Source organism: Gallus gallus, chromosome Z, assembly GCF_016699485.2.
Source record: "Gallus gallus isolate bGalGal1 chromosome Z, bGalGal1.mat.broiler.GRCg7b, whole genome shotgun sequence".
In the NCBI taxonomy this organism is placed as follows: Eukaryota; Metazoa; Chordata; class Aves; order Galliformes; family Phasianidae; genus Gallus; species Gallus gallus.
The window spans coordinates 80,658,611-80,684,032 of NC_052572.1; the positions used below are offsets into that span (position 1 = coordinate 80,658,611).

The window sequence follows — 25,422 nt, forward strand, 5'->3', positions numbered from 1 at the left end:
CAGAGAGCACAGGCCATGGTGAGGAGCTGAGGACAAACAAAGAGGATTTCAGGGTGCCATCCTTGATGCCACTAGCAAGGCAATGAAGCTTTTAAGGCAGCTCTTCAGTGACACCAAGAGATCCGGAAGGATGCTCTCTCTCTTGAAAAGCAGGAGAGCACACCGGTGGCTCACACTGCTGGCTCAAGTCAGGGAACAGAGACCAAGCAGAGCTTCACACTGTACCTCCATCAACGCCCGGTCAGGCCCACGGCTGATCTCGCTGCTCGCGATGCCCATCACAGCAGGCGCGACAAGCTGCAACAGAAAAGAATCACATTTCCTGTGTTCACACAGCACTGATTGAGAGTCTTCTTCAGATCTACTCTCAGTTGCCCACTGGCGGAGGCAGGTGTTCTAGAAACAACCACTCTGTGCAGTCTACTCAAACGGGACAGCCGTTTGCAATACGCAGCATTGGACCAAGTCGCTGTCCCTCTGCTAGCAGATGGGGACTCTGGCACAAAGCAGCAGATGCATTTGCCCGCAGCCACGCTGAGAAGCGCAGTAGCAGGCCAGGGAGAGGTGTCACTGCTGGGGCTGGAGCTGCTCCCCAGCCCCCGGCTCCCAGCAGCAGCCTCACCACCAGCGCCGGCCGCAGCCTTGCCCACGCATTTCCTCTGCCTGCATGCCCGCTGTGCTCCCTACAGCTGTCGGGCACACTCACACAGCCAAAGCATGCTCGCTTCTGCCCCTGGCTCATGTTCTGCAGCTCTGCACAAACTGCGGCTAGGGCTCTTTGCCTAAGGGATTGCCTTCCTTCACACTAGCTACTCCCAGCACTACAGACAGCACCCTGCCGAGGGCTGAGCTGGAGGGGAAGTGGAGAAAACCCACACGTTTTTTCCAGTGTCACATCCAAGCTGGACAAGGCTGTGTTACTACACACGGTGTGACTAAACACGGGCTGCTGAACCATGTGGCAATACAAAACATGGCACGTACCTGGCAAGAGATCAGAACAAGGGAGAAGAAGATCCTCGAACCCGCAGCCGTTCCTTGTCACTTTGCTCTGATCTTCCGCGAGCAAAAGCTGCACCAATGGAGCAGGCGGAGGGTGGGGAGGGGAGGGAGAAAGAGCAGGTCAGTGAGCCTTGCACAATTGAGCAAAGGGAAGAACCAGGGAAGAACTGTGGGACAAATGCCACCTTGATGGATGGCTTTGGAAGTGATGGCCTGGGGGAAAATGGCTCTGACGGTCCAGCCTAAGCAATATGATCCTAGGAGCTCTGCCAGCCAGCACTTCTCAAGCCCTCGCTGCCCACCCGTCTATCCCGCACCCTCTCAGCTTACCTACAAGGCGCTGCGCAAGACGGGATGAAGACAAAGGGACTCAATCAAGTGCACAAGTGCAACAAGCCACGTACTCACGCCGAGCTCAAGCGCTCCAATGAAGGGAAGCAGCACGCGCTGCTCCTCCCCTCATTCTAGCCGCTTATGACATCACTAAGGGCCACCCGGCTGCTCCACCATGGACGGACAAGGTGGGGAGGCAAGACCACGTCACAAGACCACAGGATTCCAAAAGGGCACCCCAGCGTTCGAGAAATCAGTGCGTGGTTGGAATCTCAGCCTAATCCTGGAGAAGCTGGCATGGGCTTGTCGGGACCAAAGTTGCAGGACCCGGCGCTTGGTCCTGTTGAGCCTCTTGCTGGGCCTATGGCAAATCCACACTAGGGTCCTTCTCGGCATCCAAGGGCGGCTTAGAGCAGCCATCTCTTGCACCTGGATGGAAATAAAGGAAGAGAAATACATAGTACTACTACTAGACTGCTTCGCCAGTTTCTTTCCCGAGTGCATTTTTGCCTTTAGGCTTCCATGACGACCTCATTTCCTCCTCCTTTTCTTTGGGGGAAGCTGCCCCCAGTGCCTGAGCTTCACAAGACAGCGTGAAACATCCATTCCTTGGATGCAGTTTGAGCGCAGATCTGAGGTCTTCATGGAAAGCGCCTTGCAGAGCGCATCATGTCCTGCACCAGGCAGCGCCTCTCTCATCTCTCCAAACTTTGGGGCTTTGAAGCTGCACACTGCTTCTTGGCACTTTGTCCCCCACAACTCCAGAGCACTTCCAGCTCTTCCCTGGCAATTCACGGCTTGCACAGTGCCAAACGCAACCAAGAAAAAAGGCAAGAAAGAAGCAAAGGCCATGGCTATGCACACAAGCGGCCAGGAAGGGTTCAGCTCCAGAATGTAACCTGCACAAGTCAACTGAACAGATTCCAAGGAATGCATTGACATCTGACACAATTTGCAATGCAGAAGCACTGCCACGCAAACAGCACTGTATTGGGAAAGCAGCACATCCAAATCAGCCCCCTTGCCCTGCTCTACCCGCTCAGCCAAACACAGAAATCAAGATGCTCTTATCCACACGTGCAAATCTGGGGGCGAGGAATAAAAGGCTCACTTGGGCCATGGGCAAAGCAGGGAGCAGATGATAGGCAGGAAACAGGAAGGAGCTCAAGACCAGCTCTCCTACACCAAAGACAGGGAGAGCTGAGTCAGCACCACGGGAGGACTTACGACACAGCTTGAGAGCTTACAGAGACCTGAGGTTGCCAAAGGAGGCCGCCAGGGTAACTCTCACCAGGTCTTTTGCAGGGCTCTCACGGATGCTTGCGATGCTGACTTCCACTGCCTATGGCATCTGTAGAAAGCCCAGGTGACAAATGCTCACTCTGTCTGGGTAACGCTTCCGTGCTTCCATGGTTATCACTGAAACAAAAGGAAAAAAAATAAAAAGCATGCAACCCTATGAAATTTGCCTCTCTACTGCTGCTGTCAGCGTGACATTCAAGTCTGTCTTCCACACAGCTCCATCTGAGTGCCAAAAAGAAACACGTACAGAGATGCTTAGAAGATTCTTTGTGCAGATACAAATGCAGGGTGCATGCCGTATTCTCTACAGCAAGAAACATTAATTTCTCAAGCAGTATGAAAGGTCAATGAAAAGGAAATAGATGATGAACCCCTTTCATAGAAGAAGTCCTTGCTAAGCCTCTCCCCATCAAAAAGGAAGCCTCCGGGCATTGTTAGCAGCAGTTCCCAGAACATCTTGCACCACAAAATGCAGCACGCTCCTTTTTTTCCCACAGGCCCCTCATTTCTCTCATCGGCATCAGATTCACTCCACTTCAAATACACGCATCAGAACAGCCCTTCAGTTTGGCTGAGGTAGGAACCCACTGCTGGGATGTCCCCCCACTCCCGTTCCCCACTATGTCCAGCACTGGGGGAAAGTGGGGAAAGGAAGAGCAACTGCCATCACCTACCCAGACATCCGCAGGGCCTTCCATACAGTCTCACATCACAGGGAGAAGCGGGAGAGCTCTCGTGGCACAAAGAGTGCACTTTGGCCACAAGAACCCCAGGCACCGCTACAGGCTTGGGGCAGAGTGGCTGGAAGACTGTGGAGAGGAAAATGGACCTGAAGGCGTTGATTGATGCTAGACTGAACACTGCCAGCAGTGTGGCCCAGGTGGCCAAAAAGGCCAATGGCATCCGGGCTTGTATCAGAAATAGTGTGGCCAGCAGAAATAGGGAAGTAATTGTCCCCCTGTACTCAGCACTGGTGAGGCCGCACCTCGAGTACTGTGCCCAGTTTTGGGCCCCTCACTCTAAGAAAGACATCGAGGCCCTGGAGCGTGTCCAGAGTAGGGCAACAAAGCTGGTGAGGGCTCTGGAGCACAGGCCTTATGAGGAGTGACTGAAGGAGCTGGGATTGCTCAGTCTGGAGAAGAGGAGGCTCAGGAGAGACCTTATTGCTCTCCATAACTACCTGAAGGGAGGCTGTAGTGAGCTGGGGGCCAGCCTCTTCTCTCGGGTGACTAGTGATAGGACTAGAGGGAATGGCCTCAAGCTGCGTCAGGGAAGATTCAGGCTGGACGTTAGGAAATTCTACTTGTCTGAAACGGTGGCCCGGCCCTGGAATGGGCTGCCATTCCAGAGAGGTGGTGGAGTCATCAAACCTGGTGGTGTTCAACGAGCGTTTGGATGTTGTGTTGAGGGACATGGTTTAGGGGGAACCAATTGGTGAAGGGCGAACGGTTGGACTGGATGATCCTGTGGGTCTTTTCCAACCTTAGCGATTCTAGGATTCTAGGAAAGCTCGGAGAAGGCTGGAGAAATCAAGGTTGCCTCTAAGGTGCTGCTTTCAAACAGCATGAGTTGTTGGGCATGAGACGGGAAAGACAAGGTTCCAGTTCCAAAGGCTTCCAATCCCCGTGGAGCTGGCTGTCTGCAAAGACAACAGCTGCCTGCTTTCCAGCAGGGTGATGCTCACCCAGCAAAGCACTCACCCAGCAGATGCCTTTCCTACAGTCACAGCATCAGCAAGGTAGGAAAAGACCTCTGAGATCAGCCAGTCCAAACACCCACCTACCACCAATATTTCCTTCCCACTAAGCCACATCCCTCAGTGCAACATCTAATGTCCCTTGAACACCCGCAGGGACAGTAACTCTATCACCTCACTGGGCAGCCCGCTCCAGCGGCTGAACACCCACTGGGAGAAGTTCTTCTTCACATCCAACCTCAATCTCCCCTCATGCAACCTGAGGCCATTCCCTCTAGTCCTAAGCACTAGTTCCATGCGAGAAGAGGAACAACACCCACCTCCACATAACCTCTTGTCCGTCACGTAACTGGACAGAGGGAGAAGGTCTTCCCTGTGCCTCCTTTTCTCCACACTAAGGAATCACACTTCCCTCAGCCGCTCCCCATCACACTTGAGCTCTAGACCCCTCACAGCTTCATTGCGCTTCTCTGGACACACTGCAGCAGGCTTTCAGGGTCCCACCTTCTAGACAGGGGCCCAGAACGAACACACTACTCAAGGAGAGGACTCACCAGTGGCTGAAGTACAGTACAGTACAGTGCGATGATCACTTCCCTGCTCCTGCTGCCTCCGGCCCTTTGCAGTGCACTTCCACTCTAAACCATTTCCTTCTGCGCTACCACTCGGATCCTCCCTTAGCACTGGAGCTCAAGAGGTCAACACAACACAAAGAACACAACGTGCAACTGGAAGGCATGTCTCAAAGCCTGAAGAGTGAGAACGGGACCCATGCAGTTAGAGACTCTGAGAAGGGCCTCACAGGATTGCCTGGGGAAGGGGACCTGCAAGTCGGACGCAAGGGAAGAGCAACAGAAACTTCCCTAAAGAAGTTACAGAAATCTTCACTAAGGTATGCTTAGCCGTGTGGCTATCAGGGATGCCTGGTAGAGCCAAAATGCAGCCCTAAGTTTCAAAGCAAGAGCTACGGCTAGCCCACTCAGGGTTAAGCAGTGCCCTTTGAGGATATGCAACTGGAGAAGGAGAAAAGAAACCATAGATAACTTGCGGATTTCGGATTACTAATTGAATGTTAATCCAAATTCAATAGTCCAATCTTGCAGATGAAAACTTGGATAGCAAGTGCTATAGTTTAGTACAAGATTGGAGGGCAAGTAATAGAATTGTTGAATGTATTCACTCTGTGGCGGCAAATCCATACACTTTAGTAACTAAGTTAGGGAATGAGTAGGTGGAGTTTGCCTTCTGCATGTGAAGGATGCCTTTTCTGACTGGTTTGGCCAAAGGAAGCCTAAGGTGATTTGCCATTGAATAGGAGAGCCCCAGTCCGGGACAAAAAAGACTCCGTTCACCTGGACAGTGTTAGCCAGGGCTGTGAGAACAGCCCAAGGATTTTGGAGAACTGCTCAACTCGGGAGCCTGAGATTTGGGTTCCTCCATCCCACGGTGGAACTTGACTGCAGCATGTGGATGCCACAGAAACAGAGGGCTGTGTGCAATGGACTGCGAATGTGCTGAATTTCTTGGTTTCAATGATGATTGACTTTCTCAACAGAAGGCCCCCAGAACTCAACGGCAAGGGACCTATCTGGGATAGGAGATTACAGCTGGACTTGGAACCTCAAGGACTGCCAGGAAAAAAGCCATCTGCCAAAGCCCTGAGCCACAAAGTGCCGAGGAACTCCGTACATTCTCAGGAATGACAGCAGGGTGCCAACCGTGGATACACGGCTACGGACTGGTGGTAAAGCCCCTTCAGGAACTCAGTAAGAGATGGCCAGAGTGCTTGAGGGCGGTGGCTGCACCAGTGCTCAAGATTCAAGAACCTGGTAAATTTACGCTAGGCCAAAGAATAACAGTTTTAATATCTGATGCAGTGTCTACTGTATTGGAGGTAAAAGGGGGGCACTGGCTCTCACCCCCAGAGGGTCCTGAAATACCAGGCCATCCTGGTACAGCAGGATGATGCAGAAATAACTGCAACTCATATTGTCAACCCAGCATCTCTCCTTAGCGGAACTCCTGGAGAACCAGTATTTCATGACTGCTTTGAAACAACTGCGGCTATGGACCTTTGCCAGTCGGACCCTGAAAGATGAATCCTTAGAAGATGCAGAAGACACCTGGCTTACTGATGCAAGCAGGTTGGTGAGACAAGGAAACCGTAAGGCAGGATATGCAGGAACTGCTACTGACAAGGTCACCGAAACACAACCATGACCTGGGGGGACTGTCTCTAGGAAGCCTGAAATAAGTGCCTTGACAAGAGCCTGACATAGACGCACAGATGCTAATTGTGGAGATGGGATGCTACATGCTCATAGGACCAGCTGAAGAGAGCAAGGATTGCTCACACACAAGGAAAAAACAGCCTGATGTAAATCAACAAAGAGCGTGGCTATCATCCATTGTCAAGGACATCAGAAAGGGAACACCGTACCGGAAAGTGGAGAGAAGATGGTGGATCAGGGGGCAGAACAGGTCGTTGAAGAGGGCTTTAATTCCAGACCGTCAACTGAAAATTGCTGAACCTGAGTCAAAACCTGTAAAATGTTTTAAAGTGGATAGCAATCTAATTAATGATTTAGAAGGAAGAGAGCAGGCTGACAGATGGAACATGTTGTTTTGCCCTTTGGTATTTTATAGAAATTGGTTCTAAGGGAGGATAAGAAAATGTATTGGGCAAACGGACATTACAAAGTACAGATCCTAGTACCAGGAAATGGGTTCAAGTGGGCCTATTGGGAAAGATAACCTTCCAGGGCAACAGTGACAAAGTGACTTCCTGAAACCCCCAAGAAAAGGGCAGGATCGCTGGATGTTGGCACTAACTGATAGCTTTTGGGGATGGCCAGAGGTATTTCCCTGGAGGACTCCTAAGGCTGCGGAAGCTAACGAAAATGCTGTTACATGCTGTTAATTCCAAGGTTCGGGGTTCCTGAGCAATCTCAGCAGATCGAGGCCCACATTTTTGCCAAGGTGGTCCAACAAAATAAGCACATTACTGGGAATTGATTGGCAATTACACACCTTATAGTACGGCAGTCATGCGGACAGGTGGAAAAAAATGAATCACCTGATCAAATTACAGATAGGAAAACTTGGCCAAGAGGCTGGGATTCCCTGGCTGTCAGGTACTGACCTTTGGCACTTCTGAGAATTCTGGACTAAACCCCAAAGCAAGGAAGGATTAAGCCCACATGAGATTCTTTATGGGCTGACCTTATACTGTACAAAAGGAAATCTCTATACAGGTGGGGGATAAGGTGTTGAGTGAATATATGGTCAGCTTGGCAAAGCAATTAAAGAAAATTGAACAAGCAGTATTCGGTGCCAGGGCATGAGGCCCAGATGGTCCAGTGCATGATGTATTGCCAGGCGAATATGTTTATGTTAAACCTCTCTCTCAGATTCAACTCTGGAACCAAAGTGGGAAGGACCCTACCAACTTCTCCTGACCACCCACACCACGGCCAAGGTAGAGGGACTTACACTGTGGATACGTCATACCTGCCTGAAGAAAGCACCAGGACCACAGCAAACAGCACAAGAGAGAGGACCACTGAAAATCAGGATCCAAAAGCATGTATAAGATTTTGATAATAATCAGTATGATTGGAGCAGTAGTCATAGCTTGGCAAGTGAATAGCTACTTAAAAATAACTGATAAAATTGGCCAGGCTCTCAACAAATCTTGTTGGATATGCACTGCCTTCCCTAGAGGGGAGGGAAAAGTGCCTGTTTATGGGATAGTGGCACTACATTGGACCATTCCAGATTGGCTAGAGCATGGAAAGTGTAAGTTTGGGATAGAAGACAAGTCACAAAAAGGACCTAAGTTTGAAGGAGTTTGCTTGAAGGAGAAAAGAAACCATAGATAAGTTTTGGATTTCGGATTACTAATTGAATGTGAATCCAAATACAATACTCCAATCTTGCCGATGAATCCATATGATCCATACACTTGAGTAACTAAGTTAGGGAATGAGTAGGTGGAGTTTGCCTTCTGGATGTGAAGGATGCCTCTTCTGCCTGGTTTGGCCAAAGGAAGCCTAAGGTGATTTGCCATTGAATAGGAGAGCCCCAGTTCGGGACAAAAAATTGGGGGACACGTAGAACAGAATAAAAATGATCTAGCAGGTAGAAGCCCTGCTAGACTATAGAAAAGGGGGGAACTGAAGAGTGAGAACAGGAGCCTGCAGTTAGAGAGAGAAGGGCCTCACAGCAAGAAAAGGGAAAGTAGCTGCACAAAGTAGAAATAAGAGGCAAACAGAGGGAGTTTAGGTAGAGAGTGCTAGAAAACAAGGGATTCCAAGCACTTTCACAGACACTAGGTTAGGAAGAACAGGGAGGATGAAGGCCATCGAGATAAGGACTTGAGAGCAGCTCGAAAACACATGGCAGGGAGCTGATTAGATGTCTACAGGGCAAGCTGAAACCGGTTCGGGGGATGCCCCACCTTCGGGGTCACAAGTGTGCAGTGAGGAAGACTACGAACCTTCGCGAGGAAAACTACAAGCCTTCATCATCACGACCTTCTACGCACGCGCAAGGAGGAGAGGGACTGCATGCTAATGGGCTCTCTGGAATGGAATGAATATGTCTCCGAATTCCTGTCAACTACTGATTAGCTATTAGTCCGACCTACCTACATCTATAGCACCATTTCTCCTGACAGTGTGCAAGTTAGGTGGAGCGATCCCCCTTGCACCAGGGAGTACGCGCGTCACCAAGAAACACATGCCTGCTTCTATATCCTTACCGGCTATATCGGTCTGATTGCTGCACGTCAAGCCCAGAAGAGAAACCTCCCTAACCTTGGGCACAGCTCACCAACCAAGAGCCAGGCCTTGCCAACTCGGTTGATCTGAGAAGGCGGGAGGGGGCCGCACATCACACCAGAAGTATCCATTTCACTTGCAGCTCCACGGAGAGAACAACACCAACTAACAGGCCGGAATGAATTCGCTCACAAGATGAACAATGAGATTGTTCTTCATTAAAAAGCAAACAGAGATTCCTAAACCAAAAAGAGAATGGCAGCACATCAGATCGGCCAAACAGGTTCCTGTTCCTACGCCTCATCCTCTTACCCCAGCTTGCCTCGCCTCATCCCCTTCCCCTACTCCTCCGTGATGCCCGCTGGCTTCAAGTCAGGTCGCAAACACATAGGACTCCTTCCACACGACTCCAGCACAAAGGATATCACACTTGTTCCATACACTCAAATGAACCAAGCAGTGCTATCGCACTCACTTAACACACGCAGAAGCAGCCAAACCCTGAGCACGTACATCCCCTCCTGCACTACTGGAGCCCGCAGCTCACCTTCACACCTCCGGGGATTTCTGCTCTTTTACACTGACGCAGCCTCACTACAGCTCCATGGCTGTCACACAAGGCCTGCAGGACCTCTTGCTCCGCAAACCCCGTCTGCAGGCATTGCTTCATGAGGTTCACCACCTGCCCTTCTGAGCAAAAACAAACACTGAGAACAAGAGCAAAGTACTGGATTCCACCTGGCCTGCTCCCCCACAAGCCTCAGTCCGGCCACACACATACCCTGCTCTGCAGACTCAGCCCCAAAGCCTGACTGGGCACCAGCACCTGCATCATTCTTCAACGCCCCAGCCCAGCAGCAAGGGAACAAAGCGTTGCGACAGCTGAAACAAAAATGCTCGGGGACATTCCTACCAGCACTGAACATGAACAGATCTACCACTGAGCAACAGGACGTGGCACAAACAGCAGAAAACAACCAACCTCAAGAACTAACTCGTTTCCGCTTGGTCCAGATGTCTGTATGCTCCCTCCCACGGCCCAGGCCAAGCTTGCTGAGCTGCTCCTCCTTTGTGCAGAACGACAACGGTGCCCATGGCATGTGGTGGCTATGCACAGCATGCCTTTTACTTGCTTTTCCTCTCTCCGTCTTCCATCACCAAACAGCACCTCCAATCTCTCCCGGCTAAAAAATCACTTGGGGAAAAAAAGAACTGGCAACCTTGCTTTTAAAATTACTACTTGATGCTTTAAAGCAGAAGCTCACCTAGCAAGGACACCTACCTTACACAAGCTCCACCTACAGGGAAACGTTATTCCTCTGCATCTGCACACTTGGCACGCATTTTCAGCTGCAATAGTCAGCCCAGTTCTCAGCACAGCTTTACCATCCATAGAAAGTCCAGTTCACGGCCGCCATCTTTTTCTCTCTTCTGAAACACTCTACTGCTGCAAGAAGCAACGATTGCAATCACAGAATCACAAAACTGTAGTGGCTGGAAGGGACCTCTGGAGATCACTGAGTCCAACCCTTCCCCCCGCAAAAAAGGCTCCATGCAGCAGGCTGTACTGTAGGCATCCAGCTGGGTTTGGAGTATCTCCAGAGAAGGACAATCCACAACCTCCCTGGGCAGCCTGACTATATACCCCCCCGCCCAGAACATCCCCACAGCCACCTATAGCCACAAATCCTCCGATGGCTCACCACAGCCCCAGATCCCCCCTAGAGTCCCCCTTAGCTCCTTACAGACCCCATACGCCTTAACAGTCCCTGCACAGCCCCCTACAGCAGCCCCATATCCCCCTATAGCCTCCCCACAGCCCCCAGTAGCCACAGGCCCGCCTTAGCCCCGCTTCTGGGGGGCTGAAATGGGTCTGGGGGCACCGGGGAGCAGCGCTGGAGGGGTTGGGGGCGGGGGGGTGGCATGGTTCAGATGCTGGCAGCAGCACTGTGGCGCTGGGGGACCCGAGGCCTCCATCCGTCCCAATCCCACCACCCATCCCCAAGCCACATCCCACAGCCAACCCCACGGGAGTTCCACGGGGGAGGGGAGGGCAGTGTGCTTGGGGGGCCGCGCAGGGCTCCTCTCCCCCTCTCCCGCTCCCGTTCTCCCGCACACCTCCGGCGGAGCTGTCCTCAGCACTCGCTCCCGTTGTGCCGCGGCTTCCGGCTCGGCTGCTGCCCGGACAGCGCCGGCTGACGCCGCGCTCTCCTGCGGGGCGGCCCGGGCTGCCCGGTGCGGCGCTTCGCTGACGACAGCCGCGCCTGACACTGCCGGCTACCAACGGCCGCTCCCGCGCACGGCAGCTCAGCCAATGGGAAGCCGGTGAAGCTGCCGCTGACCAATGAGAGCCCGGGGGATGGACAGAGCTGTCCGCTGACCAATGAGACAACGGGGGAGGGACAGAGCTGCCGCTGACCAATGAGAGCACCGGGGGACGGACAGAGCTGCCTGCTGACCAATGAGAGCCGGGGGAGGGACGGGCAGATGCTGCTCACGGGGAGCTCCTCCTGCCGCTGCTGGATGCTGATGCTGACAGGGCTGCAGATGCTCTGCAGGGCCAGCTCGTAGCTGGGAGCCACGAATGGACACGGCGGGAGAGACGAGAGAGCTGGCGGGGACCAGCCGAGGCATCCAAGAGCATCCAAAAGCCCTCACTCAAAAGCATCACAAAGCCACAGCCAGCAAGCTGGGCATGATCATGAGCAGCATCCCGGATGCTGGAGATTCTTTGCTACCATACACTACGGGAGCACAGCTCTCGCTGCAGGCATCCCACAGCCAGACAAAATGGGAACAAACCCGCAGCTCTGCTGCACGCACAGCCCACAGCCATAGCCTTGCAACATGAGCTGCCTTGCTGTTGCTTGCATCCATCCCAATCCCTGGGAATGAAGACTCAGAAGGCAGTCAAGGCGTTGATCCAGCACCAGCGTGCTTTTATTCATTCACAGCCAGGAGGGCCTTTTGGTGAGAGGTCCGGTGTACACAGGGGACTCATCCTCTCTGGTGAAGGAGAGAGGGCTCAGAGCTCGTGCTGCTGCCCGGTGCCTGGGACTGGAGCTCTGATTCTACGTCCCCCTCCACCAGGCTCGGCTCCTCCTGGCTGACGCTGACCTGCTCCTGCATGGAGCTGCTGCTGTCGGGGCACTCGGGCTGTGCTTGGGCTGGGCTGCACTGCAATGATGCCCCGTCACAGTCCAGCTCGGTGACTGTTGTTTCTGGCAGGCTCAGGTCAGCGTCTTCTGCACAGCTGGGAGAGATGAGGGCTTCCACCTGGATGAGCACCTTCATTCCCTCACTGGTGTTATATGGCAGGCTGTCATCCGAGCTGCAGCGATTTGTGCTTCCTAGCAGCTCTCCATACGATGGAAGCACACAGTGAACCATCGCTATACGCTCTGGCTCTTCTGCGTGGACGAGGGCTCGGTTCACCTAGGAAGGAGTAGATACACAGGCAAACAGTTAGTGGCAAACTTGCACAAGCTGAATGATGAGAGTGGATTCTTGAGATTTGCTTATTGCAGTGGCAGCAGGACAAAGCCAATAGGACAATAGCAACAGTAGGAGCACTGTCTCGAAAGGAACTGTTGCGCTTTTGTTGTTTGTCTTTCTCCTTTTGTGTGGACTCCAAGCATGAATTCCATGGCGCTGACAAGCAGGGTTTTGACAGCTGGATGTGCACCCTTACCTGCCAGGACCACCACCTCTGTTTCCGAGGGCTCCCTGGCATCGCGCTGCAGTTGGCGTTTGGCCACAGAGGATGGTTTTCTGGGCCTGAAGCAGGAACACCAACTGCATGCTGGGGATTCCTTCACCCTGCTGGGTGGACTTGGTCTGGAGGGAGAAAAGAGGGAGCGGTGTGAGTCGTGCATGGTGCAGGGTGAGGGAAGAGCTGCCCTGAGCTCTTGCCAACACTTGCTTGTTCCTAGCACTGCCTGGTTCCTTGCTGAAACACAACTTAGAAGCTCGCTCTGATTCACACGGTTGAGGACGTTCAATTCCTAGAGCTCAGCCCTGGAGTCTTGCTGGCTACATTCCCCTCAGCCATGTCAACCCAGATGCAGAGCATGCCTGTTAGTTGAACCTCAGAGTCCAAAGGAAGGGGACATTCAGTACACCACCACACGCCCCATTAGCGTCACGTAGATTCTGCAAGTTCTGGCACTAGCAATAGTGGAGAAAATCCCACAAAAGCCCACCCAACCAAGTCTGATAGGAAGCTGCTGGAAAAGGAAGTCCTCTTTACCTTTCATGACGGGAAGTCAATGATTGTGTGGAATTTCCCCCGCGCAGCTGCGGGGCCTTCTTCCACGTCCATGTCCCTGATCTCTGTCACAGCGGGAGAGCTGCTGTGGCCTCCCCTCTGTGCCTGTGCCTCCTCCACAGGTGAGCAGCTTGGTGGCAGGAGAAGACACCTGCACAGACTTGGGCCCTGATGGAGAACTGCGCCCTGGAAGGGAAGACCACAGCTAAGAGGGAGGATCAGAAAGCAGCGGCACAGCCATCACAGTTCTGGTGGAGGTGCCGCACATCTCTCAGCCTTGCTTATCCAAACCACTGGAAAAAGAGGAGGTCAAAACCCTTTCATCAAGCTTCACCTGCACGCCAAACATGACCATGACAGGGACGGTTTTCTCATGCTCAACTCTGGGCTTGGACATTCTCCGCATCCAGCCACAGAGTTGCCATATTCTCATCTAAGCCCACAAGCCTGCTGGCCCCTCGATAGCAAAAGCGTATGTCAACAATCCTGGAGAAGGCCTGCATTTGATCAAGGTGTCTCATCAAGACAAAGCTCATGCAGGAAGACGCTCACCTGCTCCATCTCCGATGCCTGATGTGGAGCTGGAGCAGAAGAGGACGTCGGTGTGGTTGATGAGGAATTCTACCACGTCCGACTGCCTCTGCAGTTCCTCGCAGGCAGCTCTTCCGCTGGCGCAGGCAGCCTCGTTCTGCTGGGATCTGTAGAAAAGGCAGATTGGAGAAGTCATTGACCCGAGATCGTTTCCCCACGTCTGGCATTTGGGCAGCCAAAGGCTGTCCAGTTGGGCTCTGGAGACTTCCGCAGTGGGCAAGCACTGATGCCACTGAAGACATTCTCCCGGGTGATCAAGGACACACCAGCCCCATCTGACAAAACCAAGAGAGCACAAATTGTCCTCCTCTCCAAAGTGTGCCCGTGGGGAGAACAGATCTAAGCCTTGTGCTGAGACGGAAAAAGAAGTTTACCTGAAGAGGTTGGGAGCCCACACAATCGCTAAGTTCTTAGCGGGCATGTTTGTGATGGAGCAGCTCCCAGCGAGACAAGCCAAGTGTCTCAGAAGGTACTCCAGCGTCCTGGAAAGCAAGAGCCAAACCTTCAGCACCACTGAGCACGCCGTGCTCACATTCACCAAACAAACCTCACTTGTTCTTGCTACTAGCAAGTAGATCAAGCTTTCCCAAGTGCCACGCTGCAGCACCAAGCCCCAGCACAGCTACAGCTGCAGCCATCAGCTGCACCAGCCGTGCCCCCGTGCCCAGGAGCTGACCCAATCCATTCACCCCACGCAGCCATCCACCACTTCAACACACACAGGCATCACGTTGCCAGCGTGACACAAAGCCTGCCATCGCATCATCGCCCTCTGAAGTGCAGCAGGGCTGAGCTCCCCTAGACTGAGGGCAGCAGTTTTCTGACCTGTAGTGAGGCGCGGGCAGCTGCTGGATGACCTCCTGCACTCGGAGCAACCGCTCCTCATCTGTACCAGCACAAACAGCGTCCTGGAAGAAAGCAGAAAGGGAATGAGACACACATCATGCGAGTCAAGCGCATGGGGCTAACAGAAAAAGGGCCTCAGAGCTGCAGAGGGCACTGCTGCTCCCATCTCCCACATTTCCAATGGCAGGATGCACACACCAGGTGTTACGGTGCACCCGGTGTGCAGGAAGCACGAGCTGCTTGTTGTACAGAGACACCCACTGGATGTCCATCAAAACCCCAACTTCAACAGAAAAAAGACCAAAAAAAGGTGCGCAGGCGTGTGTGTGGATGGGAAAGGCCACGAAGAGGGACATGAAGGCCATTGCCTTGTGCTTACCGAGAACTTGCCATGCAGCTGCTCGCTCAGCAGAGGGCTCGGGAGCTCCCTGAAGTACATCTTGCACAGGGAGCTCACGCTGTGAATGTCCCGGACGGTGAGCTCCGGAATCTGCTCCGACTCAAAGTCATGGCTGGAGAGAAGGACACAAAAACAGAGGGCTTGGAGAAAGAGGAAAACAACTCCAAAGCAAGACAACATACAGTCCAGAAGCACTCTTACCGCAGCTTCTGGATCTTGGACGCCACGCCGGACAGGCGGTAGATCCCCTGCACCACGCCGTGCTGCTCAATGAACTCAGCGCAGCTCTGCACGACCTGGGGGACTACAGAACAAGGGCCAGCGCTTAGCTGAGCTCCTGATTCAAGTCCTGCTTCAGCTCGCTGCTCCTGTCACATCCCATCCACTAAGCCCAGCCAGGCTACTGCTTGCCTCCTCCTCACAGGAGAAAGAAGGCTGTCGCATACGTCGCAGACAGGCAGGAGAAAGGGACAAAACTGGACACGGACGTGTTCTTGGCTTTCAAGAAATGCCAGGACCTGCCAAGCAGCCTGCAGAAAGTAATTCTGGGGAAGCCAGAGACACTGCCACAAGTCCCATCACAGCTCCCACCGGCAATGGAGGCGTGAGACCTCATGTCCAGAAGAGCTAGGAAACTGACGCACTACACTCTCTTGGGCCAAAAGGCTTCCTTTGTTTTCAGGCTAGCGTGGGATTGGCTTACACCTTTGGCTTTAAGCAAATACAAGTGTGCCGGCCTCCTATGAGCATTAGCCTCAGCTTCCCTTTCAGCCATAACTCCCATTTCTAGTTTCTCCACCGCTATCAACCTGCCCCTTGCTAGACACGATCTCCCTTCTTTCATCTTTACATGCCCAACAGAGGGAGGAAGCTCTCAGGAACGGGCTGTTCCTTACCATCACGGCCAGAGTGGAGAAGATGCTCTCCCAGGTCACAGCCAAACACCCCTTCCTTCTCCTTCTCCAGCTCCAGCTCCCGCTGCTTCGGTTCCCTTGGGCGGGCCTTCACGAAGGAACGAAGGAAGCTGAGGAGCTTGCCACGCTTCTTTGGCACTGCACAACAAAAGGAAGAAACCAGTTCATTTCAGGTTGGGCTCAGTGGGACCAGGCTGAGCGGAAACACATGCTACAGAGCGCGTCAAAGCGGCAAGAACATTGCCAACACTGCATTCTACAAGGATTCGAGCATTTGCCCAAGCCCTCATTCTCACTGCCTACAAAACAGCAGCCCTACGCCCCGTGGGATGCAGGAAGGATCATCAACACAGAGGAGAACGTGGGATGGATAAAGGAGGTATTCAACACAGAACACACCCAGAAAAAGACTCCGTTTGACTTCCCCGCGCCACCACATGTAACATCCGTACCTGGCTTTGGCGCTGAATTGATGAGGGCCTCAGGAAGTTTTCCACTAATGAGCTCCACGCACTCACTGGGGAAAAACCCAACCTGGAACAAGAACAAAAAGACGGATGGAATACTGAATGCAGCATTTTTTCAACTGTTGAACCAAGAAAGAATGGCCTGCAGAAAAGTAACCCTCATTCAACATTTGCAGCCAGAAGACCTACAAAAGCAATACTTGGTTCCGCACAAGATGGCTCTGTCCTCCGTGCTTGTACAAAGGACAGAGATGGTCAACTCCTGACTGCGTATGGAGCACGAGAGGCTCTTGCTTCTAAGTCACATGAGGAGACAGTTTCCCACCCAAGCCCAGAGCCAAAGGGAAAGTCCTCTGACAGCGACACAGGGAAGCTGTTGACGTCCAGAAGCCACCCTGTGCAGGCCGAGCAGCTCTAAGCTGACGTTCCTCACTTGACTGCAATTGCGCCCATGAGTCTGAAGCTTGTGCCTACCTGAAAGCCACGCTTGCCTCTCCACCAGGGGCTCTGCTCCTTTGCTGGCATAGCAGTAATGCACACCAGGTCTCCCACCTGCAAGACATTGCAACATCAATCCCAGCGTCAGCACAGCTGGGAGGAAAGCACAGCTGAAATGGCACCCTTCTTCTGCACTGCCAAAGATGCGCACAGCTTGAGAGCAATTGCACCGGGGCAGCTCTTCAGGCATTTCCTGTGGGAAAGCTGAACGTGGAGGTACAAGAGTCACTGCCTTACACACCAGACAGAATACAGTGCAAGCATGCCAAATCAAACCATCTTTTAGACATGGCTGAACTCCTCCCTGCATCCAACCCAGTGCAAGTCCTATCTGGACCAGCATCTTCTGGGCTTCGCCTCACAAGGCATTCTGAAGGTGTCTGAGAATATTCCTGATGCATTCACACGGTATACTCTTCTGTCCGTGACAACAAGGAACGCCTTCTTTATCTGCTTACCTCCAAGGAGAGCTCATCCGCTGCCTGGGCAATGTATCTCTTAATAACATGGCCAGCAGCAATAGCTGGAATATTAAGAGATGACTCCTCACTGGACCAGCAAGGGCTTCCCCTGGTTCTCAGGCTGAAACAGAGAGCACAGACCATGGTGAGGAGCTGAGGACAAACAAGGAGGATTTCAGGGTGCCATCTCGATGCCACTAGCAAGGAAATGAAGCTTTTAAGGCAGCTCTTCAGGGACACCGAGAGAGCCGGAAGGATGCTCTCTCTCTTGAAAAGCAGGAGAGCACACCGGTGGCTCATTCTGCTGGCTCAAGGCAGGGAACAGAGACCAAGCAGAGCTTCACACTGTACCTCCGTCAACGCCCGGTCAGGCCCACGGCTGATCTCGCTGCTCGCGATGCCCATCACAGCAGGCGCGACAAGCTGCAACAGAAAAGAATCACATTTCCTGTGCTCACACAGCACTGGATCAAGAGACTTCTTCAGAACTACTTCTAGAAACAACAACTGTGTGCAGTCTATTCAAACGGGACAGCCGTTGCAATACGCAGCATTGGACCGAGTCGCTGTCCCTCTGCTAGCAGATGGGGACTCTGGCACAAAGCAGCAGATGCATTTGCCCGCAGCACGCTGAGAGCGCAGTAGCAGGCCAGGGAGAGGTGTCACTGCTGGGGCTGGAGCTGCTCCCCAGCCCCCGGCTCCCAGCAGCAGCCTCACCACCAGCGCCGGCCTGCAGCCTTGCCCACGCATTTCCTCTGCCTGCATCTCTGCTGTGCTCCCTACAGCTGTCGGGCACACTCACACAGCCAAAGCATGCACGCTTCTGCCCCTGGCTCATGTTGTGCATGCTCTGCACAAACTGCGGCTAGGGCTCTTTGCCTAAGGGATTGCCTTCCTTCACACTAGCTGCTCCCAGCACTACAGGCAGCATCCTGCTGAGGGTTGAGCTGGAGAGGAAGTGGAAAAATCCCACACGTGACCAGAGCTGCATTTCAGCTGGACGAGGCTGTGTTACTACACACGGTGTGACTAAACACGGGCTGCTGAACCATGTGGCAATACAAAACATGGCACGTACCTGGCAAGAGATCAGAACAAGGGAGAAGAAGATCCTCGAACCCGCAGCCGTTCCTTGTCACTTTGCTCTGATCTTCCACGAGCAAAAGCTGCACCAAGGGAGCAGGCGGAGGGTGGGCAGGGGAGAGAGAAAGAGCAGGTCAGTGAGCCTCCACAATTTAGAAAGGAAGGCGAGGGAAAAACCGTTGGACAAATGCCATCTTGATGGATGGCTTTGGACTGGATGGCCTGGGGGAAAATGGTGTATGACGGTCCAGATTAAGAAATATTATCCTAGGAGCTCCGCCAGCCAGGCACTTCTCAAGCCCTCGCTGCCCACCCGTCTATCCCGCACCGTCTCAGCTTACCTACAAGGCGCTGCACAAGGCGGGATGAAGACAAACAGACTCAGTAGATGCACAAGTGCAACAAGCCACGTACTCACGCCGAGCTCAAGCGCTCCAATGAAAGGGACCCAGCACGCGCTGCTCCTCCCCTCATTCTAGCCGCTTATGACATCACTAAGGGCCACCCGGCTGCTCCACCATGGACGGACAAGGTGGGGAGGCAAGACCACGTCACAAGACCACAGGATTCCAAAAGGGCACCCCAGCGTTCGAGAAATCAGTGCGTGGTTGGAATTCTATCCCAGCCAAATCCTGGAGAAGCTGGCATGGGGCTTGTCGGGACCAAAGTGCAGGACCCTGGCGCTTGGTGCTGTTGAGCCTCTTGCTGGGCCTATGGCAAATCCACACTAGGGACCTTCTTTGCACCCAAGGGCGGCTTAGAGCAGCCATCTCTTTCACCTGGATGGAAATAAAGGAAGAGAAACACAGCACTACTACCAGACTCCTTTGCCAGTTTCTTTCCCAAGCGCATTTTTGCCTTTTAGGCTTCCATGACGACCTCATTTCCTCCTCCTTTTCTTGGGGGGAAGCTGCCCTCAGGGCCTGAGCTTCACAAGACAGCATGAAACATCCATTCCTTCGATGCAGTTTGAGCGCAGATCTGAGGTCTTCATGGAAAGCGCCTTGCAGAGCACATCGTGTCCTGCACCAGGCAGCGCATCTCTCATCTCTCCAAACTTTGGGGCTTTGAAGCTGCACGCTGCTTCTTGGCACTTTGTCCCCCAGAACTCCAGAGCACTTCCAGCTCTTCCCTGGCAATTCATGGCTTGCACAGTGCCAAACGCAACCAAGAAAAAAAGGCAAGAAAGAAGCAAAGGCCATGGCTATGCACACAAGCGGCCAGGAAGGGTTCAGCAGGAGAATGAAACCTACACAAGTCAACTGCAACAGATTCCAAGGAATTCATTGACATCTGACACAATTTGGAATGCCAGAAGCACCTGCCACGCAAACAGCACCGTACTGGGAAAGCAGCACGTCCAAATCAGCCCCCTTGCCCTGCTCTACCCGCTCAGCCCAACGCAGAAATCAAACACACAAACTCTCTTGCTTTGGCTCACGACAGCCATCAAGCCCATGCTTTAGTGACACGGAGAATAGTGTCTGCAGGTACTCTGTGTCTCGCTAACCACAAGCTCGGCTGGGAGCTATTGCTCAGCCTGACACCACAGGCCGAAAAGAAGCGCACATAAGCAGATGCTCTTATCCACACGTGCAAATCTGGGGGCGAGGAATAAAAGGCTCACTGGGCCATGGGCAAAGCAGGGAGCAGATGATAGGCAGGAAACTGGAAGGAGTTCAAGACCAGCTCTCCTGCACCAAAGACAGGGAGAGCTGAGTCAGCACCACAGGAGGACTTACGACACAGCGTCAGTAATCACTCCACTTCAAATACACCCATCAGAACAGCCCTTCCGTTCTGCTGAGGTAGGAACCCACTGCTGGGATGTCCCCCACTCCCGTTCCCCGCTATGTCCAGCACCGGCAGGGAAAGGAAGAGACACTGCCATCACCTACCCAGACTTCTTGCAGGGCCTTCCAGACGCTCTCACATCACAGGGAGAAGCGGCACAGCTCTCGTGGCACAAAGCTCGGAGAAGGCTGCAGAAATCAAGGTTGCCGCCAAGGTGCTGCTTTCAAACAATGTGACTTAGCAAAGCACTCACCCAACAGATGCCTTTCGACAATCATAGCATCAGTAACATTGGAAAAGCCCTTCATGATCATCCAGTCCAACCATCCACCTACCACCACCATTTCCTTCCCACTAAGCCACGTCCCTCACTACAGCATCCAATGTCCCTTGAACACCTGCAGGGACAGCAACTCTATCACCTCCCTGGGCAGCCCATTCCAGCGGCTGACCACTCACTGGGAGAAGGTCTTCACAACTAACCTCACAGCTTACCTTGCTCTTCTCTGGACACACTTCAGGCTTTCAGGTTCCCCTTCTAGTGAGGGGCCTGAACGCACTAGGAAGCTGTGCCAGAAATGAGAAAAGATTCATTATTTCCCTGAGGCCAGTTTGAGCTCTATCCACTTGGGAACACTGCCTCCCTGTACATTCATAACAATATATGTATTTATACCTACAGAAATCTGTCTAAATTGGGTGTAGAGAGTATCAAATACAAATTGGAGGATCTTTCCCAGCATAACATGGATCTTCATGCCTTTTTTGTTGTTGGTTTTGATGTTTCCCCTAAGAGTGTCTTATGTAAATGGATAGGGTTACTCATAGAATTAAGCACAGTTTGCTTTCATCACGGTGAAGGCACAGGGTGCATATATATATCATACGTCATATAACACAGTTTTGCAACACAGCATCAAGCATCTCAGAAGTGAAATCCTTCCCTGTCTCCATATTAAGCGTTTAACAACAGCTGTGCAGAATTTCCAAAATGACGAGCCTTTTAGTTTTTTCCACACTTGGCATCATTTAATCACCCAGTTTACAAAACAGATATAAATCCTGGGAGGCTTTGCTTCATAACGGGACAGGTTTGGAGTGGGTGTGTTGCTAATTCAGAATGGTGTAAAGTTTCCCAACTTGTGAAAATGTACAAAACACATATTTGGAGACTACGGAAGGAGTCACAACAAACCTGAAGCCTTTCTCCTCACGACTGCACCAAATAATTGATGTTGAAACCTCTCTCATCTGATATTCTCTTTTCAGTAAGGATATGTTCCATTAGAGGATATGGTACGGCCTGGTGCTTTATTTCCGACCAGCACAATCCAATTGGACTTAGTTGGCACCTTGTGTATGGGGAGCTATTGAATTTATCACCATAGTAGAACTACAGACATTTGGAGTCATCTTCACACTTCATATTTGTACTCCGCCACAAGTAACAGAAGGATTTCAAGGATCAGAGTCCCTCAGTCATGAATTGGACTCCTGCTTTTCTCGCACTTCTTCCTTCTTGCCTGTTTGGATGTTGATCTGAGATCTCTTGCTACATGGGCATAACATCACCCAGCTGAGACTATGAAGGTACTCCGAGACCTTCAGTACTTAATGCTGTTTTCTTAAACCTCTAACATGAAACTAGTCTCCCACCTGTCCTAATCTCACTAGTCTTCTCTAGGAGCTTCCCTGGGAAGGTTTATAATAATTTATGCGTTAATCCCCGCAGGGTTACCTAGATCATGAACAGAGCTCAGAAGGGGTTAGGAGTAGAGCGACACACAGCTCCGCTTCGCGCTGAGGGCAGTTTTGGCCCTCCGAGCTTGCCGTAGCCACCCTGCGCTCTGGCGCCGGCGGACCGGAAGTACTCGTAGTCACTATGGCAGCCGCCTGCGGGGGGTTTGAGCTGCGAGGCTGTGGGGAACGGTGCCTTTTGAGAACGGTGTTTTTCTGAGCGTTTTATCTTCACCGGGTGGTTTTCTTCCTCGATGTGTCGAATGAACAGTGATGGAGAGCCCACAGAATTCCATTCGCACCCGAAGCCCGTCATTATTGACAAGCAGAAGCAGAGAGAGGAGAGGAGGTAGAAGGGGTAGGCCGCGGTGGGGGCCACCCTCAGATTCCTCAGGGCTCTGAGGCATTGGTACTCGAAAAGTGCGTGTCGGAAGGTGACAGAGACACGGGCCCTGCCTCTGCCTTCTGCCTCACATCTCGAGGTCAGCTGGGAGCTGAGTGCAGGTATTTCTGTTTGTGAAATGGAATTCCTCTTGTGCTAAGCATTTTTCATGTCTCCGAAACCCACCTGCACTGCTTTAAGTGGCACAGTGTTTAAAGTGGCGGTGCTGCCTCTGAGAGGAGAGTGACGATGTGATACGTTGCACATTGGGGGCATTGGTCAACAGTTGGCTGCACGTACCCAGCAGTGTGCCCAGGTGGCCAAGAATGCCAGCAGCATCCTGGCCTGTGTCAGAAATAGTGCAGTCAGAAGGACTGGTGAAGCGATCTGCCTGCTGTTCTCAGCACTGGTGGAACTGCACGTCCAGTACTGTGCTCAGTTTTGGGCCCCTCACTAGCAAGAAAGGCACTGGGGCCCTGGATCACGTCCAGACAAGGGCAACAGAGTGGTGAAGGATCTGGGGCACAATATTATGGGAGTGTCTGAAGGAGCAGGGATTGTTCAGTCTGGAGGAGATTCAAAGGAAACCTCATTTCTCTGCACCACTACCTGAAAGGAGGTTGTGTCTGGGTGGGAGTCAGCTTCTCCTCCCAAGGAGCAGCAGGAGGACAAGAGGTGATGGCCTTCAGTTGTGCCAGGGGAGGTTCACGTTGGATACTAGGAAAAATGTCCTCTCAAAATGCCCAGGCAGGTGGTGGAACTGTTGTCCCTGGAGGTGTTCAAGCCATTCTCTGGCTCTGAGGCCAAGTCTCCATGCTGTCTGAAACACAGTGACCCCATGCAAATAATCTGTTGGTAGTGGCCCTCTGGCCAGTACTGTGTCAGGAAGTGTGCCTGCAACTTAGCTGCCAGACAGTTGAACTCCAGAGCATAAGGAGATTTCTATGGCACGGTATAATTCATCGGAGCAGAAAAGAGTTTTAAGAGTCCCCTTAAGCTTTGCCAACACAAGATAACCACTTGAATGTGGTGTCTCCTGTAGGCTCTCCTTCAGCTGCTTTGTAAGAAACAGTAGGAAAAAAATTATTATCTTTTACTATCAAGTGATGAAAAAAGTGTTTTTTTCATCTGTGTCTCATTTAGACCATGAAGAAATTCCTGTAAACAAGGCAGGAGTTTAATTTTTTAGTGGGAACGTAGGCGATAATTTAGTTAACTTTCTGACTGATACCGGGATTATATCAGGATGGTGAGCAGTCACCTGGGGTTTCTGCAGGGCTCCATTTCAGAGCCAGATGGAGGACTCCATCAGGGGAGGGTCAGGGTGGAAAAGCTTCTGCACCAGAGGTTGACCATGCACAGAACAGGTTGCCCAGGCCCAAACATGCCAGAGTTCAAGGAGCCTTTGGACACCACTCTCAGACATAGTGTGGCTGGTTTTATGTGGAGGCAGGGGTTGGTTTTATGTGGAGGCAGGGGTTGAACTCCTATGATCCTTGTGAGTCTCTTCCAAGTGGCCATTCTACAATGGCCTGAAAGGCTGTTAAACAGCTTTTGGTTGTGTTAGTTATCAAGGTGATACTAGCATGTAAAATCTGGTACCTTAATGCTACTGCTGTAGTGAAAGAACATTCATAACCAAAGTACCTGCCTTCCTCAGTAGGTAACTTAGGAGACGTGCAAGGAGTAACGGCCTGCAGATGCCTCTGTATTACACTGTGCAGACAGAACAGCCAGCACTATGGAAACTTAATGCTACTGATGTGGGGGGTGGAAGGAGCAGTTAGCAAGATCTGCATCTCAGGAGGTCTGGAACTCTGGTAAAAGAATGCTATCCAACTTAGCTTACAGGGAAAAGGAGGAACGGCTGCTGTCCTATTCTTCTTTCCTGAGTAAGTAACAGCGTAAGAAGTGTAGAAGAGAGTTAACAGCATATCAACTTAAGGACGGTGTAATAAATCAGTGTTATTTAGGTATATGAGCAAACATAACAGCCACACAGCCCCCAAATCCCTTTTCTCCCACTGGTGTCCCGCAGTCCCTTAGCTTGCTGACAGATCGGGCTGCTCTCTTCTCTTAAAGCAGCACTTGTCTCACTGCTTTGCTTCACAGTCAGAATTCTGACCTTCTGACCTTTTAATACCTTTTTTTCTTTTTTTAAAAAAATCTTTCCCTCTAGCTGCAGGTCAGAATGAAACCTCACCTATGGTCAAAACGGTGGGAGAGGCCGAAATACAACATAAAAGGAATAAAATTTGAGCTACCCGAGAAAAAAATGAAGGAAGAACAGAAGTGGAAGCAGCCCTGGCTGGAATTCGATATGCTGCAAGAATACGATACTTCAAAATAGAGGAATAAATACGGAGGGAAGCGAGTGAAGAGCTGAACCAAGTAACAGCTTTGAGTTCAGTGTAAGAACTGTCAGTTTTCAAGTTTGGTATGCAAATAAAAGACAGTGAAATTTCAGCAGTTCTTGTCTGAATGTTAAACTGTCCGTTCCTGAAAACAAACATTCCCTTTTCTGACCAGTGTTACAGTGTGTTCAGCCCTGCTTCTGCCTTCCCTTCTAAATCACAGCTGATAGAAGGGGTTTGCAGTTATTGTGTTGTCACTTCCAAATAACTGTTTCTTCTGCCTTTGCCAAGTAGACAGGGGCCAATTGTGAAAATGCTTCATTTAAGATGTTCAGAAGGGGGCTACGGCAGGGAAGCAGATGTACAGAAGCCCAGCTGGACAATCTGAGTGTAAGTGCTGCTTAGCTGTCCTGTAACAACACTTTTGAAATGACATCTGATAAAGCACCAATAGTAACCTGACAACAGAGCAGTAATACCAACGTTTTGAAACGAGCTTGCAAGAATGAAGCCA

At 51.9% G+C, this 25,422-nt stretch overlaps 1 long non-coding RNA gene across 1 annotated transcript; it reads right to left on the bottom strand.

Moving 5' to 3' along the window:
* Positions 1-9,745: 9,745 nt before the first annotated feature.
* LOC121108408 lies at positions 9,746-10,244 on the bottom strand. Its single transcript, XR_005842911.1, has 3 exons — positions 10,097-10,244; positions 9,896-9,996; positions 9,746-9,804 (listed from the first exon to the last, which is right to left on the bottom strand). It is a non-coding gene; the product is annotated as an uncharacterized LOC121108408 (long non-coding RNA).
* Between the last annotated feature and the right edge of the window lie 15,178 nt (positions 10,245-25,422).